Source organism: Sapajus apella, unplaced genomic scaffold (assembly GCF_009761245.1).
Source record: "Sapajus apella isolate SASKATOON/1434 unplaced genomic scaffold, GSC_monkey_1.0 scaffold8, whole genome shotgun sequence".
Lineage (NCBI taxonomy): Eukaryota > Metazoa > Chordata > Mammalia > Primates > Cebidae > Sapajus > Sapajus apella.
In genome coordinates this window covers 19,841,126-19,862,052 of record NW_022436948.1, presented here as the reverse complement: position 1 = coordinate 19,862,052, position 20,927 = coordinate 19,841,126, and the positions used below count along the sequence as shown (strand labels likewise).

Sequence of the window (20,927 nt, the reverse complement as noted above, 5' to 3'; positions counted from 1 at the left end):
CCTATAAAAGAGGAAACTAAAAAAGTCCAGTAAATAGATAAACATAAACCTTCAGTTCACAGAAGAGAAGTTCCATATGGCCAACAAAGATATGTGGAAAAAAGCTGTCACTTGCTGGTAATAGAAACATGCAAATTAAGACAAGATACTCTTTCACGTCCATCAGACTGGAAATTTTTCAAAAGTCTGGCAATGACAAGTAGTGGTAAGGAAGTAGGGGAGACAGGAAACTTACAAATTCTTAATGTTAATTACTGATAATTAATGAATATTGACATTTTACTATAGGCAGTGTAGCATACATTTGTGAAGAAAAATATGAGGTTGAAAGAGTACACTGGTATGATTTGGAAAGCATCTTTGCAATACCTAGCAAAGTTGGAACTTCAGGACTCAGCAAGACAACTTCTAGGGTATAAAATCCAGAAACACTAGCACAGGGATACGAGTATGCTCCCTGCAGCATTTTTTTGTAATTCCAAAATGTCTGTCATTGGGAAAATGGCTCCTCTTAGTTTCATCTGCCTCAATACTAAGCATCCACTTTCTGTTTAGGATCTTTCCATCCCTGTCTTCATGGAGTTGAAAATAAGGTCACTGACTCCATCTACCTGCTCCCACTGACATTCCTCTCCTCTTCCCTACAGTTCCCTATCCCCATGGGGATCTCTTTCTATCTTGGAAAATTCACCTCCCATCCTATCTCTGGCCAAGACATGTCATCTAGGCTCACAAATTCTCAAGTTTTCCTTTTCTGGGTACGTTGTTTGACTTCTTCAGATTTCAGTAACTCAAAATTAACAGACAAAAACATTACCTGTCTCACACTTCCTAGGGCCGGTTACCTTCCTGAATGAGGAGGAACAGGCAAAGAAAAATATGTTTAGATAAAATAAAAAGTATAGATTAAAAACCTCAAATATCATCCCACCATATTCTTCTCCTAGCAAATCTTGGGACAGTGACATCCCCACATACAAATTGGTGCTTGGTTCTGTGGATGGAGGAAGCAAGGGAAGCCTGAACATCTGGTGAATTTCTTGGCTCATCTGAAAGTTTCTGTTTATACCTGGAGTAGATGCACCCTCTTTCATCAATATCCTTTACTGCCTCATCCTGCCCCCCTTAGGAACTTGGCACAAATATGGGCAGAACTTCCCCTGAACATAATTAGGGAGAGAGGTGCCCTAGCAACATAAAAGACAACTGTACAGGAGAGAGGACTGTCAACAACTGCACATGACTTGGCCCATATTTTCTTTCTCCTCAGTCACCATCCTCCTCCAAATCTCTGTGTTCAAAAAATCAGAGACAGTCACTGGTTTCTATTTAGGGGAGTGGAATGAATCTTGCTGTCATATTGGTGTCCAGCCTTTCTCTCACCCAACATTCAACAACAAAATGGTGTTCTACCTCTCCTTTTCTTCTCTGTGTCTTTCCATCTCTGATATAATAAGTGAATATACAAATGAGTAAAAAGTCAAAAATCCTCCCATACCTCCCTTAGTTTAAAAATGTGAAGAACTGGGTATGTACTTGACCCTATTTTCTCTTTGGTCAAGCACATAAACTGTTTTGGGATGTTTTTTGTTTGTTTGTTTGTTGTTTTGAGATAGAGTCTCAGTCTGTCACCCAGGCTGAAGAAACCCCAGGGGCACAATCTCAGCTCACTGCAACCTCTGCCTCCAGAGTAGCTGGGACTACAAGCAGGTGCCAACACACCCTGCTAATTTTCATATTTTTAGTAGAGACAGGGTTTCACCATGTTGGTCAGGCTGGTCTCAAACTCTTGACCTCAAGTGATCTGCCTGACTTGGCCTCCCAAAGTGCTGGGATTACAGGTATGAGCCACTGCACTCAGTCCCATATTTTTAGGTTTTGACTGTTTAAATGTATTGGTATTATTCATTTTACTCTGATTTTGCTTTTCTAAATCTCTCTCTGTATTGTGAGCATCCCTCCCATTTGGGACCATTTATATGTCCCAATACAAATAAATATAACTCTCCTTAAGAGCTGCATCATTTTCTGTTGCCTGTGTATGTGCATAAACATGCACAAGCGCCATGATTTAATCAGTTACTCATTGATGGACGTTCAGACAGTTTATGATTTATTGTCACTACAATTATACAAATAGTATTATGTCTATATATGTTATTTATCAAGTGCGATTTTAATATGTTAGAATTCAATAATTTAAATTGCTATACAATGTATAGATGTTTTATTCATATAGTTGCTGCTAGATTTATTTTCCAAAACAAATTGAGGAATTCACGCTTCTCTCATAAAAGTAAGGGAATGCTCATATATTTGACTATTACCCAGCAATGGTTATTATTATTGCTGGTTTGAACATTTGCCAATTAGACAGGCAAAAAAATATGTATCGTAATTTCAATTCAGTATAAGAATAGTGTAAGGGCAATGATGTCAATCCCAAAGAAAGAGAAGAATGGCTGAAAGCCTGAAATATTTGGCTATACACTGGTATCTCTTTCTCTACATTCCTCCAGACAGAGGTCTAGGAAAGTTGGAAAAATCTAGTGTTTTCCTTAGTAGTGTTTTCTTTTTTTTTTTTTTTTTCTTGGTAGTGTTTTCTTTCAGTTCAACAGAATTATGTCAACTGTTATTACAAGAAAAGGCCATCGACACACCAGTGTAAAAAGGAAAAGGTGGGTCCACCGACTAAAATAAACAAAAGAGCAAACACACATAGAAACAGTTTTAAAACCTAGTAGTCACAATAATACCAAGGAAGCTGGCAGAACAGAGCTAGGCTCAATGCTTATATACTCCAGGTATCTCCTGAACTTTTACTACCTAACTTAAGAAAGTAACCACAAGACAGCCTTGGAAAGGTCTAATAGTGGTATTCATATCAGAGTGGATTTTAAAAGTGTATTAACTATGATCTTACTTTTAGCCTATTTGATACTACTTATTTCAGAACTATTAATGACGTTTGTGGATATATACATTCAACCTTGACTATCAGACTATAAACTTAAAATCAGCAATCTCTTTTACATATTCCTATAATGCCCCAAATCTAGCATAGTGTCAGGTACAGAGTATATGCCCCGAATCTGGCAGTGTCAGTACAGTCTGTAAATGTTGATTGCAGAAACTGAAACACCATCAGCATGATAAACCACTGGAAATACTGACACAGATCTGTGGACATATCAGTGCAATGAGCTGAATTGTGTTCAATTCACATGTTGAATTCATATGTTGAAGCCCAAAATTCGTATGTTGGAGCCCTAATGCCTTATGTGACTGTATCTGGAGATAGGGTCTTTAGGAGGTAATTAAGGTTAAATAAGCTCATAAGGGTGGGGTCCTAATCTGATAGTACAGTGGCTTATATGAAGAGGAAGAGAGAGAGAAACCTCTCTCCTTCTCTCCAAGCACATGCACCTGAAGAGAGGCGATGTGAGCACATAGGGAGAAGGCGGCCATCTGCAAGTGAGGAAGCAGGCTCTCACCAGGATCTCAACTGGCTAGCACCTTGATCTTGGACTTCACAGCTTCCAAACTGTGAGAAAGTAAATTTCTCTTGTTCAAGTCAACCAGCCTATGGTATTTTGTTATGACTGCCCTATCAGACTAAAACAGTCAGAAACCCCATGACAAGCCTAATGCTTTTGATTGGTTTAATGACAATGAATGAGAAAAAAGAACAATTATTTTTCTCAAATCATTCTGTAATGTAGTCAATATAGTCATCATCCAAGAATGAATTATAGCACAATACATGGCATGTATGAATTTAAGAATAAGGAGCAACCCAAAGGCTTGAGAATAGAATGTAACAAAGTAGAAAAGTGAGAAAAAAATATTAAAATGTGCCATAAGTCAAATTTAACAACAAAAAAAGATTTTGTTCTATGTGGAAACTTTTATTCGGCCTGTATCTTATTTGACTCTAAGTTTGATTAGCTGTGATAAAGTTTGAGAAACATTTTAGCCTAATACAAATGCCTCATTTTCTTAGATTTCATCAAAGATTGCTTTAAAAATCACATAAGTGTTGCTTTTAAGCTGTTGCCCCAAAACATTTTCCTAAACTGGAATACAGAAACACTTCAAGTGTTTCTTATGAAGCATGGGATCCCACAGAGGAAAAGAAATGTCATTTATTTCTCATATTTGTCTCATACCACATTTTTGTAGAAAGTTGGTTAGAAATTTGCAACCCCAAATTAGCAAGAAAAGTCTATGATAACCTCACCCTCACTAGAGATTCCTTGAATAAAGGTCGCTTTTATAAAGGAATTAACTGAAAAATTTGAAACATGCTTTACACATTTACCATTGTAAAGTCTAAAATGAACATACTTGTGTAGATTCAAAAATCTAGATCTAAGGTACTTTTTTACATTTTATTACTTTTTTTAAAGTAGTAAATAGAAGGATGTTCTAAGCAATTAGCACAGAGATGCTTGACATTTTCACAGCAATCCAATCAACTTAACAGTTAAAGACATATTTTCAATGGCTCGGTTATTCTGAAGGTAATAACTTTTTCTCTTTCCTCTTTTGCTTTTTTCTCTTCAAAATTCACAATTACCTCTCTCAGTTGCTAGAGTGATACACTTAATTTCTAGGGCATTCTGACATATTTTTCATCACCATCTCTCCAAGAACTTTAAAATCTGTCACAAGGATAAATGAGCTTTTGAAAACTAAAACTCAAAACTTTATTCTGTTATCCTTTATATACTTTTTTATTGATAATCATGAGCTTTATTAATTGGATTAGTCATCTTTCCCTGTGGCAAAAACTTTGAAAGTAGAATTTTGAGTTTTATTTTTTATTATATCATTTTACTCTAAAATATGTTCAAATAGATTTTTCCACACTGTATAGTATTGTTCTATGTAAAGAACGTTTGTAACTAGGTCAACATACACTGTTTCTAGGCACCACCAAGGAAATAATTGTGTTCTACCCATAACAGAAAATTACCAGAGTAAAAGGATTAAAATGACTCATGCCCTTGATTGGGGTGCTCTGTGCTACATAGCAAATCAAGGGCTCTGAAGACTCATGTTATGAGAGTTTCCTTGAGAGGTCAAAAGTCACTCTTTCAAAATAAAAAGACAAAAAACAAGTGGGAAAATGTGTTAGATTCTGAGAAAATGGGATATGGCCTCTCTTCCTCTCTGAGAATGAACATGCACTTTGAGTGGTCTGTGTCTTGGAGGAAACAGAGGAAGCTGGTCTACACAACACCTTTCCCTGCATGATCTAGAAAGGTAAAGAATAACCAACTACTGCCCTGTAGGGTAAGAGCCACCAGTGTGAGAATGACAGAAGAACATTTGGAGGAAACCCCTGGACACAAAAAGGAAGAATCCATACATCTTCCATCCCTACCTGAGAAAAAAGACTTTCAGAAAGATCAAGAATTTGGTAGCCTAGAAAAGAAGGACTCTCTGCTTTATACACAAATTTTGATACAGTGTCCTACATGAATGTTTTGTTCATTCATTCAGTACTTATTGCTGTCCATGAACTAGATAATAGAAAAGGATAAAATACTGAACAAGCATATATGGCTCCTGTCCTCATACAGCTCATATATAACTAGATGTAAATCTGGGCACCATTCTGTATGTCTTTCCTTATCTACACAAAATTTCTCAGTGCACCCTACTTTCTCTATCTTCAAAATAGATCCAGAATTTGGTTGTTCATCACAAAACATCAACTTGGTCCAAGACATAATAATTTTTAGTTGTATTATTGCAATTACCTCCTACCTGACCTACTGTTTCTTAAGTTTGTCCAGTTTCAGCACATTCTCCGAAGAGCAGATGTAGAGATTCCATGAAAACATAATCTCACTGCTCTACTCACAACCTTTCAATGGCTTTCCATCTCACTCGGAATGAAAACTAAGAGCCCTTATCATGGTATACCAGGACCTACATGAGCTGGCCCCATTGCTTCTCTGACTACCTTCCCACCTCCCTCCTCCCTTATTCATTTCACTTTGACTAAATTGGCCTCATCACTCATCACTGTTCTTTGAACAGAGCAGGCAAGCCCCGTGCTCAGGGTATTGCATTTCATATACCCTTTTCCTGAAATGTCTTTTCCTCTGCTATCCAAATGATCTCAGACAGCAATGAAGGGCACATGTAAAAGCTTAAAATTTGCATTTCTTTTAAAATGTTTTGCAACTCAGACTATTCATTATTTGGTACTGATCTCATGCCCAATTTGGTTATATTAGCAAAATTAATTTTTATACAAATGCTATACAAGTGCTTTCACCTTGCTTAAAGTCTTTTTCTCTACCTAGAGAGTGTATATTCTAACTATCAACATGGTATATTTAATGAGTATTCACTTTTGTCACACCCTAATTTTATCATAAATCATAATTAATGCAGCCTCACTGGTGGCATCAATTAAATCCACAAATGTCAAAGTTAAACTCGTTTTCTTTAAAATTCTGTCAATTATAGATGTAATTTTGCCCACATATTTTTCTCTGATACCTCACAAAACCCTACTGATTAAAAAAAAGGATACAAGTATAAAATAGAACAAAGTCATATAAAAAAGATAATGTGGTAGGGAAATGAAGGTGTGTGTGCATACTTTACTAACAAATAAGAAATGTCAACATATTTCTGAAAGATCAAAAATAAATGTAAGTGGGTTAATAAAACAGGCAGGAAAAGTTTGAGTAAATTGCTAAGTATTTGAAAAGTTAAAAGCCCATCATATAGGTGAAACATCTTGTATCATTATTTTCTAGGGCAGTCTTTAACTTATTTTTCTAGAATAATTAACAGAAGCCCCCCATTCCTCTCAAAATATGCCAATTTAGAAGACAATTAAATGACCATTATCCCTACGGCATCCCAGGGATTCAGTTTTAGTTTCATAAGAAGCAAGAAAAAGCTACACTGATTACAGTACAGGTGTTCCAGAAAGAATACTAACCCACGTGGCAACATTCATCAGCTTCTTCCACCCCATTCTGAGTCATGTGCTTTTATCTCCTAGGTAAAAATGAAACAAACAACAAAAAAAAAGCCTTTTCTTTATAAACTGAATGTCTAGGTAAGCATGTTTTGAAGGTGAATATTGATGCCCACAGTAAATCTCTCCGCATCTGGAATTTTGAGACCTACAGCGTGGCAGCCTGCTCCTTTTCATCCTGAAGTGAGGCGTGTCAGTTCCCACTCAACTCTACCACACACACACAGAGTTTGCCATCACATCACCACTGCACCAGGAAGGTGGAACTATACTAGCAAGCCAGTCCTCTTCTCTTAATTATGAGTGGTCAAACAATGATCATCAGGCACAGCTGCCTGAGGAGAAAGATCAAAATACCAAACAAAATGACTGGTCACACAGGAAACTCCACTAATTAGACAGTATTTTTATTATTTTACACAGAGTTTTTCTCTGGGTTTGCCTACATGTTGTTTCTAAGCTACCCAATGTAGGGTATTTTGTTACAGCAGCCCAAGCAAAGATAGGCAGTAATATGTTTAGCTGTGTCACCACCCAAAATCTCATCTTGAATTGTAGTCCAAATTGTAATCCCCAATGTTGTGGGAGGGACCACATGGGAGGTGATTAGTTCATGGGGGTAGTTCCCCCATGCTGTTCTCATGATAGTCAGTGAGTTCTCATGAGATCTGATGGTTGTATAAGGGGCATTTCCCCACTTTGCTCTGCACATTTCTTTCCTGCCACCATGTGAAGAAGGATGTGTTTGCTTCCCCTTCTGCCATGATTGTAAGTTTCCTGAGGCCTTCCCAGCCATGCTGAACTATCAGTCAACTAACCCTCTTCCCTTTATAAATTACCCAATCTCAGGTATTTTTTCATAGCAGCATGAGAACAGACTGATACAGGCAGCTATTACTGATATTTCAGATTTACTACAGAAAAGCACACTTGTCATTTATTTGTAGAACTCAGTATATTAAGTACTTATTTTGTGTATATTGAATATTAACTTTTAAGAAGATTATATATTAGAATTTAACTTCTCATTGATATCATTCATTGGTTCATTCAACAATATTCAGTAGTTGTCCATTATATATAAAGCCATGGCATAGATACACATTGTCACCTTAAAAAATGTATAGATTACTCTGATATGTTGCAGAAGGAACTGTAAAAGGGTGGAACCACTTTAAAAATTAGTTTGGCAGTTCTTCAAAAGGTTAATCAGATAAGCTACTATATGACTCAATAATTCTACTCCCAGGAATATGTCAAGAGAAACAAAACCAAATGTATATTCAAAAATTTGTATGTGTTTACTGCAACATTATTCATAATAGCAAAAAAGTGGAAAAATTTTAACTGTCCATCAACTGATAAATGGACAAATAAAATGTGGTGTATTTGCCCAGTGGATTCTTACTTAGTGACAGAAAAATGAAGTATTAATACCTGCTACAACATGGATGAACCCTAAAAATACTTTGCTAAGTTAAACAACCTATTGTATTATTCTATTCACATAAAATATCCAGAATAGATAAAATACAGACACAGAAAATAGATTAATATGTGCCAGCAGTGAGTCAAGGAGTCCATTCCCTTACTTTCAACTTTCCCTTGAGATCAGCTCAAGAATGAAATTAAGAAATTATATGTTGTGAGATCATTAATGTAAAATGTCAATGAATCATAATGTTGAATTGTGTAAGTCAGGCAAGATTTTAATATCTCAAAGATTATTTTCCATCCATTAAACAAAAGAAAAGCACTAGTATTATTTTCACTTTGTTAAATTATTATCCTTTTGTTCTTTTATTTGTATTATATTAAATTTCAATAAAATACAAAGTCTAATTAGTCTTCACAGATAAAAATATTTTCTTCCATCTGAAAATACACCAAAACAAAAAAGCAGACTGTGAACAAATAGATATATTAAGATTGGCAGATTGTTCATAATTGTTAGAAGTTGGGTGATAATGGTTTGGCTGTATCTCATCTTGAATCGTAATTCCCATAATCCCCACATGTGAAAGGTGGGACCAGGTGGAGGTATTTGGAACATGGGGGCAGTTTCCCCCATGCTGTTCTTGTGATAGTGAGTGGATCTCATGAGATCTGATGGTTTTATGAGTGTCTGGCATTTCCCCTGCTTGAACTCACTCCTTCCTGCTGCCTTATGAATAAAATGCCAACTTCTCCTGTGTTCTCCATGATTCTAAATATCCTGAGGCCTCCCCAGCCATGTGGAACTGTGAATTAATTAAACTTCTTTTCTTTATTAATTATCCAGTCTTGGGTATTGCTTCACAGCAGTGTGACAACTGACTCATACAGGTTATGAGTATGCAGAATACTTTATACTGTTCACTCTATTTTTAATACATTTGGATATGTTCATTTATAAATAAATAATAAGTAATTCTTATAATGGATATTTGTAAAGTCTTTCCCTCAGCTCCAAAAGACAATAACGTCATATTCCTCATTTAGAATTGAGCAATGTGGTAGACAGGTCACATAACAGAGGTTTTATACAGTGAGGATGGCAGAATAGCCCTCCAAAGATATTCATACCCCAAACCCTGAGACCAATAAATATGTTACCTTGTGTGGCAAAAGGGTCTTGGAATATGTAATTAAGGTTATAGGCCTTAAAATAGGAATTGTAGCTTCTGTTACCAAGGTGGGCACATTCTAATCACATGAGCCCTTAAAAGCAGAGAACTTTCTCTAGTTGCAGGCAGAAGTGGTGCAGAAGAAGGAGAAGTGAAAGAGATTCCAAGTGTGAGAATGACTCAAAGCACACTAGCTTATCTGGAGATGGAGGAATTCAGGCGATCTTACGTCCCTAAGAGAAGCTGTTCATTCACAGCCTGCAAGGAAACAGAGACTCCACCTCTGAAGCCCAAATACCTGGATTCCCACAGCCAACCTGAATGAGGTTGGAAGAAGATTCTCCCTCACAGCCTTTGAATACTAATCCAGCTTGCCAACAACTTGATTTCAGCCTATAAAACTCAGGCCAGAGAAAACAGCTAAGCTCACCAGAATTCTGAGTTAAAGAACTGTGAGATAATAAATTTGAATGGTTTAAGTAGCCAAGTTTGTGGTAATCATAAGGTAGCAGTAGGTCATAAATACATCATACTTTACATTAAAAGATCAAATTTGCTGAAAAATGTTTAAAACGACTTATTCCTAACTCAAAGGCAAGACAATGAGAAATTATTAAATTCTAAATTTTACCTGTCACAATGGGAAAATATATAAATAGAAGACATGGAAGCAAAATTCATTGCTTTATGGTATTCACCATATTTCAAAATAACAAGGTAACCAAACATTTTTCTAAATGCTACAACCTGACAAAATCATACATATATCAGATCCTGGCTTGATTTAATGACGTATAATGAGAGTTGGATTTGAATGAAGGTATAGACAGTCTAAAGCAGCTCAAATGAGAAACTTCTTGTCATTATAATTTATCATTATTTACTTTTTCTGTCATTCTAACCTCCATTTAAAGAATCTGGTTTTTAAAAATCTTGGTTTAGTTATGCAAAAATAATACCTAGAGTTGGTAAGCTTTCAGAAAAATGAAAGCATTCATGAGCCAAAAAAGTTTTGGGAGAGTAATTGGTGATATATTTCAGAAGTCAAGATAATGTACTTGACTTTTGATCTAAAATTCCACACCTATTTTTTGGGAGTAATGTATTTTATTAGATTCATTTATTCAATAAATTGTTATTGAATGTCCATCTTATATCATGTATTTTTTAATCAGATTAAAAATACAGAGATCAATAAGATAGTAACCTGCCCCCAATGAGCTCACACACAGTTTAATGGAAATATTACTTTTTTTCAATTATACTTTAAGTTCTGGGGTACATGTAGAGATGTGCAGGCTTGCTACATAGGTATACACATGCCGTGGTGGTTTCCTGCCCCCTTCAACCGTCATCTACATTAGGTATTTCTCCTAATGTTATCCCTCCCCAGCCCCTCACCCTCCAACAGGCCCCAGTGTGTGATGTTCCCCTCCCTATGTCCATGTGTTCTCATTGTTCAGCTCCCACTTATGAGTGAGAACATGCAGTGTTTGGTTTTCTATTCCTGTGTTAGTTTGCTGAGAATTATGGTTTCCGGTTACATCTATGTCCCTGAAAAGGACATGAATTCATCCTTTTGTATGGGTGTATGGTATTCCATGGCCCACACCTATTTTTTAAGGAAATAATTCTAATGGTGTTTCTTATCTTCAACTCAGTAACTCTACATCAACATACTAAGGAAATAATGTTAGATGTAGCTACATAAAAATAAATATTAAAATGCAAATAAATATGTTATACTAATTGTCATTATAGCACAGTATAAAACAGCAAAATTGCTAACAACCTAAACATCCAGCAAAAGTGGTAAGTTAAGGCACACCCACATAATGAAATGCTGTATGGTCTATTAAAAGTATGTTGTAGATAGGTACTTATTTACATGTAAAAGGCTTTTTTTTTCCACATGGGTAATGTGCCGACATTTGAGTGAGACACATCTCACACATGAATGGGAAGATCCAAGCATCACACTTATGAACTACAAAAGGATCAACATGTAAAAGTAAAACAAATCAGCAACAAAATAGTATTACAGTGAAACGTCTGAAAGTATATGCACCAAAATGTAGTTTTTTTCTGTCAGTCTGCATCCTTTGACATTTCCATTATGATCATAAACTTAGTAATAATAAACTAACAAAGATGTTATTTTTAAGAAGTGAAATTTATATTTCTGTGCTTTTATATAAATTTCCATAAAGTTGTTTATCCAATCAGAACAAAAATGATTGTTTATATTTTAGGGAAAATGACAAAATAGTTTTTTATTTGGAACAAAAAATTAAGACAAAGAATATTCTCCTTTTCCTCATGTTTACATCTCTTGCATTAAAAAAATTATCACTAGTTTTGTTACTTACCAAAAATATATCTAATATCCTCTCCCACCATTATTTCATTAATTTTGTTTAAACTATGCACCAAATTTCATTAGTCAGACTCATTCATTTGAAAATGTTGCACAGTTTCAGAGCTTCAATATCTTCCTTTACCGCTACAGAAACTTTATCTGAAAGTTTTATGTCCAAACACTGGCAAGAGAACCAAACATGATTCTACTGGCTCTGAACATATCAAAAATAATGGAACCACTTGGCTTTCAAGGAAGAAAGGAAGTGAAAACGTAGCTTTTGGAGATAAGTATGTATCTCAGACAAATCTAAAACATACGTTTTATCAGGTTTTTCTCCATTTCAACTTTCAGTGCTTGTATTGACTGGCATAGAATGATGACTTTCAATGAAAAATCAAAGGAGGTCCTAGTGATCCAAAGGATTGCAGCATTTGAAATATGTTGTGGATTTACTTATTGCTAAGTCTCTAACTGCTGCTCAAGCCTCGGGAGTAAAAGTTGGGACACCACCCTCATGATCTCATCTAACCCTAATCACCTCCCAAAGTCTCCAACTCCTAATAGCATCCCCATTGGGGGTTAGTGTTTCAACATATGAATTGAGGAAGGAACAAAAATGCAGTCCATAATACCTATTTTGTAAAATTGCTTGAGAGTTAAATTGTGCTCTGCATATAACACAGAGCCTGATATAATAAGTAGTACCCACACTGTATAGCAATGATTACTGGTAGGGGAAGTTAGTGGGTGAGAGTGAATAAACAGTACGAGCTAAGGTATGGAGGTGGGAATGGGTCATTTGTGTTCAGGCAATGGTGATCAGGTAAGACCAGCTGGGATGTAACATTCATTTTAGACACAGGAAGGAAATATCGGAAGATCAGAATCCTGGATTTCCTTGGACACCTCTTTCTTCCTAATTGTCTAATGCTTCTGGCAGATATTGGTCTCTACTTCCTCTCAAAATGCCCATTACTTCCAGAAGAGCAACAGGAATATTCAGATAAGTAGCCAGCAATCATAAAAGTGGAAATTACTTTAGCTGCTCATTCAGAGCATGTCCTCAATATAACTGAGCAAAGGAAAGTTGAATATTCCCAAGGCAGACATGCAGTAAAAACCCTAGCTCCAAGACCTCTATTACTGTCTCAAGAGGATGTGCACAATGAGGCTATGCAGAGAACTACATTACAGAGAGGCACTTAAGCTTCCTTTTCATTAACCTTGGAATGCGAGCTGCCTATTGTTTTGCTTTGAAATTGCCCCTTATAGATTTGCAGTTGGTGTTGGAAATGTCCTTATTTTAGTAGATAGATCTACTCTTTCAACGCTTTTTGCTTTGTGTTATGACAATTACATATGATAGAACGATGCAGTAAACAAAGCAGGTAAGTTTCAAGTAGCTAAGGTACAAGAAAATAGGGTAAATTTACAATTAGGAAATTGATATCATTCGGTGGTTCAGCTGGAAGAATAGTGGTGTTCTAGATCCTCGCTACTATTCAAAGTGGTTTCCCAAACCAGCAGCAACAGCATCACATGAGAATGATTAGAAATGCAGGGTCTCAGACACCATTCCACACCTACTGAATCAGAATTTGTATTTTAACAAGGTCCCCTTATAATTCGTATGCACACTAACAATTGAGAGCTACTGTTAGTTAATAATTGAGAGTCACTCACAATTGTGTTGTGGCTTTAGAAACACTTCCCTGACCCCACAACTCTTATAAGTTAGGAATTGAATTCAGTTGCTAGTCACACATTTGGGGTTTTATTTTTCTGATGTATGAAAAGTCAGTAGTTAGTGCAGAGCTGAGAAAGAAGCCGCATAACGCCATCAGAAACTCAAGTTCATGCCATCTTTATGATCAGTGATCCTTAATATATGTTTGTCACCACAGGTCAGAAGAAGAAAGCTCCACACCTTGTATGAGTTCCAGGCGAAAGGAAAGAAGCATAAAATCAAAGTGCCTGATATGATTTGGCTCTGGGTCCCCACCCAAATCTTATCTCAAATTACAATCCACATGTATTGAGAGAGTAACCTGGTGGGAGGTGATTGGATCACAGGGAAAGTTTCCTTCCATGCTGTTCACGTGATAAAGAGGAAATTTTCATGAGAGCTGATGCTTTAAAAGTGTTTGGCATTTCCCTCCTCACCCTCTCTATCTCCTGTCACCTTGTGAAGAAGGTTCTTGCTTCTCCTTCACCTTCTGCCATGATTGTAAGTTTCCTGAAGCCTCCCAAGCCAGGAGGAACTACACATCAGTTAAACCTCTTTTGTTTATAAATTACCCAGTCTCAGGTAGTACCTTTATAGTAGTGTAAAAATGAACTAATACAGAGAACTGTACGTGGAGTGGGGTACTGCTATAAAGATACTTGAAAATGGGGAAGTGACTTTGCAACCAGTAATGGGCAGAAGTTGGAATAGTTTGGAAGGCTCAGAAGAGGACAGGAAAATGTGGGAAAGTTTGGAATTCCCTAGTGGCTTGTTGAATGGTTTTGATCAAAATGCTGATAGTGATATGGACAATGAAATCCAGTCCGAGATGGTCTCAAATGGAAATGAACTGTAGCAAAAGTCACTCTTGCTATGCTTTAGTGAAGAGACTGGCAGCATTTTGCCTCTGCCCTAGAGATGTGTGAAAATTTGAACTTGAGAGAGATGATTTAGAGTATATGGCAGAAAAAATTTCAAGCAGCAAAGTATACAAGAGGCCAATTCTGGCTTATTCTGAAAGCATTCAGTTATATGTGTTCATAAAGAGATGGTTTAAAATTGGAACTTATGTTTAAAAGGGAAGCAGAACACAAAGGTTTAGAAAATTTGCAGTCCAGTCATATGAAAAAGAAAACCTCATTTTCTAAGGAGAAATTTAAGCCAACAAGCTGCATATTAACAAGCAAGACAATGGGAAAATGTCTCCAGGGCATGTCAGAGATCTTCAAAGTAGCCCTCCCATCACAGGCCCAGAGGCCTAGGAGAGCACAATGGCTTCTTGGGCCAACCCAGAGCCCCACTGCTCTTTGCAGCCTCCAGACATAGGGCCCTGCATTGCAGCTGCTCCAGCTCCAGCCATGGCTAAAAGGGACAAAAGTACAGCTTCAGCTGTTGCTTCAGAGGATGCAAGCCCCAAGCCTTGGCAGCTGCCACATGGTGTTGGACCTGTGAGCGTATAGAAGACAAGAGTTGAGTACTGGGAACCTCCATCTAGATTTCAGAGGATGTATAAAAACCCCTAGCTGTCCAGACAAAAGTCTGTAGCAGGAGTGATGCCCTCATAGAGAACCTCTTCTATGGCAATGCAGAGGGGAAATGTGGGGCTGGAGCCCAAACACAGAGTTCCCATTTGGGCACTGCCTAGTGGAGCTGTGAAAAGAGGGGCACCATCCTCCAGACCATGGAACGGTACATTCACTGACAGTTTGCACCATGCACCTGGAAAAGCCACAGGCACTCAATGTCATCCTGTGAAAGCAGTCACAGTGGCTATACCCTGCAGAGCCACAGAGATGGACATGCCCAATTCTGTGGGAGCCCACTTCTTGCATCACCATAACCTGGATGTGAAACACAGAGTCAAAGGATATCATTCTGGAGCTTTTAAGATATAATGACTGCCCCGCTGGGTTTCGTACTTACATGGAGCCTGTGGCCCCTTTGTTTTGGCCAATTTCTCCCATTTGGAATAACATATAAAAGAGAAAAAAAAGAAAAAAATGACACCTCCAAATGAACACAGTAATTTTTCAGTAACAGATCCCAATCATAAGAAAATATACAAGAAGTCAGAAAAGGAATTCAACACAGTAATCTTAAGGAAATTCATTGAAATATAAGAGAATATAGACAATTAAACAAAATCAGGGAAACAATTCATACTTTGAATGAGAAATTCAACAATGGGATAGATTTTTTAAATAAATAAAATGCCTAAATACAATCAGGAGTTTCAACAACAGACTAAACCAAGCAAAGGAAAGAATTTCTGAATTTGGGGACAGTCTTTTGAAATAACACAAGCAGACCAAAAATATATAAATAAAAAGGAAAAAAGAAAATTTACAGGATTTATGAGACATCAGTAAGTAAACAGATATTTATATTATGAGTGTTACAGAAGAAGAAGAGTATGGAAAAGGTGTAAAACCTTATTTGCTAAATTAGTATAATAGCTGAAGACTTCCCAAGCTGTGGGGAGAGAGAAGGGCATCTAAATCAAGGAAGCTCAAAGAACTGCAAATAGATGCAGCTCAAGGAGCTGCCTTCTAAGGCATATTATAGTCAAATTGTCAAAAGTCAAACACAAAGAAAGAATTCTAAAAAGAGCAAGAAAAAAAAAGGCATCAAGTTACATATAAAGGAATATGTATTAGACTAACAATAGATTTCTCAGCAGAAACCTTACAGGCTGGAAAAGAATGAGATGCTTTAGTCCAAATACTGAAAGAAAAAACAGCTGGCTAAAAATATACCCAGCAAAGCTATCTTTCAAAAATGAAGGAGAAATCGAATAATTCTCAGATGAGTAAAAACTAAGGGAATATTTTCACCACTAGACTGACCTTATAAGAAACGCTCAAAGGAGTCTTACATCTGGAAGTAAAAAGACAATAACCACTATCATGAAACATACAAAACTGTAAAACTCACCAAGAAAGCCAATACACTAAAGAGAAAAAGAAAGAAATCAAAACATCACTACAAAAAACCACCCAACCACAAAAATAAACAATAATAGAGGAAGAAACAAAGAATATACTAAACAACCAGAAAAAGAGACAGTAAAATCACACAAATAAGTTCTTGCCTACCAATAATAACCTTGAAAGTAAATGAACAAAATTTCCCATTTAAAAGATACTGATGAGCTGAATGGGTTTCTTTAAAAAAAAAAAAATACCCAACTACATGCTGCCTATAAGAAATTCATCTCAGCTGTAAAGACACAGATAGATTGAGAGTGAAGGGATGGAAAAAGATATTCCACCAAAGGTGAGCAGGAGTAACTATACATAAAAGACAAAACAGCTCAAGTTAAAAAGTATGAAAAAAAGAAACAGAGGGGCAATATATAATAATAAAAGGACCAATTCATCAAGAAAATATAACAAATGTAAATATATATGCACCCAACTGTCAGGGTCACCACTTGCAGGGGTCTGTCCTGCAGATTCTGACTCAGTGACAGATGAATAAATTCACTCACACACAGAATACAGTGAATAAGCAGGCTAGGTGTTCAGGGCTGCTTACAGACTCCCTGGAGAGTGCTGTAAACTCCCTGGAGAGTTGTGATCTCCAGCCCCCACCAGCCAGTGAGACTCACATTTATTCAGTAAGTTTAACTGACAAAGGCTTGAGTCAACACCACTAGAGGTTAAAGATTGAAGGACAGGTTCCCATGCCCAAAGCAAACATCATTAGTGAGTAATATCCCTGGTCAACCTCCCCCACACCCACCCCAGAGAGCCATTCAGAATGATCAAAGGCTAATGAGTAAACAAGTTAGTTAGGTAAACTATTCACATTCTTTATCTTTGCACCCTAATCTGTCTGGCTCCTGCAAAGAGACTCTGGCTGCCTTCAGCCAAGAACTATAGAAAAAACCCTTGAGCCTGCTAAAAGAGTTTGGGACTATATTCCACAACTTTCTCTAATAAATTTCCCTTAATATTTTTGCTACCACCCTAAATGAATTCCCACACCCAACACTGGATCACCCAGACATATAGAGCAAATGTTATTAGATTGAAATGGACAGATAGACTCCAATACAATAATATTAAAGGTTGAGGAATTCAATGCTCCACTGTCAGCATTGGACAGATCATCTAGACAGATAATCAAAAAAAAGAAACAGGCCGGGCGCAGTGGCTCACGCCTATAATCCCAGCACTTTGGGAGGCCGAGGCGGGTGGATCACGAGGTCAAGAGATCGAGACCATCCTGGTCAACATGGTGAAACCCCGTCTCTACTAAAAATACAAAAAAAAATTAGCTAGGCGTGGTGGCGCGTGCCTGTAATCCCAGCTACTCGGGAGGCTGAGGCAGGAGAATTGCCTGAACCCAGGAGCTGGAGGTTGTGGTGAGCCGAGATCACGCCACTGCACTCCAGCCTGGGTAGCAAGAGTGAAACTCCGTCTCAAAAAAAAAAAAAAAAAAAGAAACACTGGATTTAAAATACACCATACAGCAAATGGACCTAATAGTCATTTACAAATCATTTTACCCAACAGCTGCAGAATACATATTCTTCTTATCAGTGCAAGGAACATTCTCCAGGATTGACCACATGTTAGAACATGAAACAAGTCTCAATTTTTTTTTCAGAGAGAGAACAGTAACTGTTTTTATTATACTTACAATGAAATGACTGAAGACTGGAACATTGACAATTTTCTTCCAAGTCATACAATTGAGCTAAACTGAGTTTTTTGAGCCACATTGCTTCCTACTCTTGTTAGAATAGTAACTTCTGTTTCTAAATTGTTTTTTTCTATATATATACACTTTAAGTTCTGGGGTACCTGTGCAGAATATGCAGGTTTGTTACATAGGTATACGTGCCATGGTGGTTTGCTGCATCCATCAATCCATCATCTACATTAGGTATTTCTCCTAATGCTATCCTGCCCCTAGCCCCACCCCTCCCAATAGGCCCCAGTATGTGAGATTCCCCACGCTGTGGCCTGGATAAGAAGAATCAATATTATGAAAATGGCCATGCTGCCCAAAGTAATTTACAGATTCAATGCTACCTCCATCAAGCTACCATTGACTTTCTTCATATAATTTTTAAAAACTACTTTAAATTTTATATGGAACCAAAAAAACGCCCACATAGTCAAGACAATCCTAAGCAAAAAGAACAAAGCTGGAGGCATCAAGCTACTTGACTTGAAACTATACTACAAGGCTACAGCAACAAAAACAGCATGGTACTGGTACCAAAACAGACATATAGACCAATAGAACAGAACAGAAGCTTCAGAAATAACACCACACATGTACAGCTATCTGATCTTTGACAAACCTGACAAAAACAAGCAATGGGGGGAAATTCTCTATTTAATAAATGGTGTTGGGAAAACTGTCTAGCCATATGCAAAAAACTGAAACTGGATCCCTTTCTACACTTATACAAAAATTAACTCCAGATGAATTAGAGATTTAAACATAAGACCTAAAACCATAAAAACCTTAGAAGAAAACCTAGGCAATACCATTCAGGAAATAGGCATGGGTAAAGACTTCATAACTAAAACACCAAAAGCAAAGGCAACAAAAGCCAAAATTGACAAATGGGATTTAATTAAACAAAAAAGCTTTTGCACAGCAAAACAAAATATCATCAGAGTGAACAGGCAACCTACAGAATCAGAGAAAATTCTTGCAATCTATCCATCTGATAAAGGGCTACTATTCAGAATCTACAAATAACTTAAACAAATTTACAAGAAAAAAACAAACAACCCTATCAAAAAGTAGGTGAAGGATATAAAAAGGCATTTCTTAAAAGAAGGCATTTATGCAGCCAAAAAACATATGAAAAAAAGCTCAACATCACTGGTCATTAGAGAAATGCAAATCAAAACCATATTGAAATACCATCTCATGCCAATTAGAATGGCCATCACTAAAAAGTCAGGAAACAACAGATGCTGGAAAAGATGTGGAGAAATAGGAATGCTTTTACACTGTTGGTGAAAGTGTAAATTAGTTCAACGATTGTGGAAGACAGTGTGGGGATTCCTTAAGGATCTAGAACCAGAAATACCATTTGACCCAGCAATCCCATTACTGGGTAAATACCCAAAGGATTATAAATCCTTCTACTATAAAGACACATGCACACATATGTTTCCTGTGGCACTGTTCACAATAGTAAAGACTTGGAACCAACCCAAATGCCCATCAATGATAGACTGGGTAAAGAAAATGTAACACATATACATCATGGAATAATATGCAGCCATAAAAAGGACAAGTTTATGTCCTTTGCAGGGACATGGATGAAGCTGAAAACCATCCTTCTCAGCAAACTAACACAAGAACAGAAAACCAAACACCACATGTTCTCACTCGTAAGTGGGAGTTGAACAATGTCTCAATTTTTTAAATAGAAATTATATCAACTATCTTATGTAACTGCAACAGAACAAAATTAGAAATCAATGAGGGGCATTTGAAACTATACAAATACCTTGCAATTAAACAACAGTCTCCTGCATGAACAATGGGCGAATGAGGAAATTAAGGATGAAGTTTTAAAATTCCTTGAAACAAATGCAAATAGAACCCAAACATACCAACACCTATGGAACAAAACAAAAGTAGTATTAAGAGGCAAGTTTAGGCCAGGCATGGTGGCTCATGCCTATAACCCCAGCGCTTTGGGAGGCTGAGGCCAGCAGATCACATGAGGTTGGGAGTTCAAGACCAGCCTGGCCAACATGGTGAAATCCCATCTCTATTAAAAAAGAAAACTACAAATATTAACCCAGCTAGGCAACAGAGCACGATTCTGTCTCAAATAATAGTAATAATGCCAGAGACTGGGTTATTTATTAAGGAAAGAGGCTTAATTGACTCAGTTCCACATGGTGGGGGAGGCCTCACAACCATGGCAGAAGGTGAATGAGGAGCAAAACTACATCTTACATGGTGGCCCGGCCAATATAGTGAAGCCTCACTTCTACAAAATATATGAAAATTAGCCAGCATGGTGGCATGCTCCTATAATCCCAGCTACTCGGGAGTCTGAGGCACAAGAATTGCTTGAACCCAGGAGTCAAAGGTTGTAGTGAGCCAAGATCATGCTACTGCACTCCAACATGGGTGACAGCGCGAGACTCTATCTCAAAAAAAAAGAGGCAAGTTTATAGTGATAAATGTCTACACTAAAAAACTAGAAATATTTCAAATAAACAACTTAATATT

At 37.0% G+C, this 20,927-nt stretch overlaps 1 protein-coding gene and 1 pseudogene across 1 annotated transcript in view; both read right to left on the bottom strand.

The window, feature by feature from the left end:
• The window catches only part of MRPL39 (mitochondrial ribosomal protein L39), a 196,336-nt gene that overhangs the window by 69,750 nt on the left and 105,659 nt on the right, over positions 1-20,927 (bottom strand). The gene's annotated exons all lie outside the window — the stretch shown is intronic.
• On the bottom strand, positions 11,522-11,614 carry LOC116551060 (annotated as a pseudogene).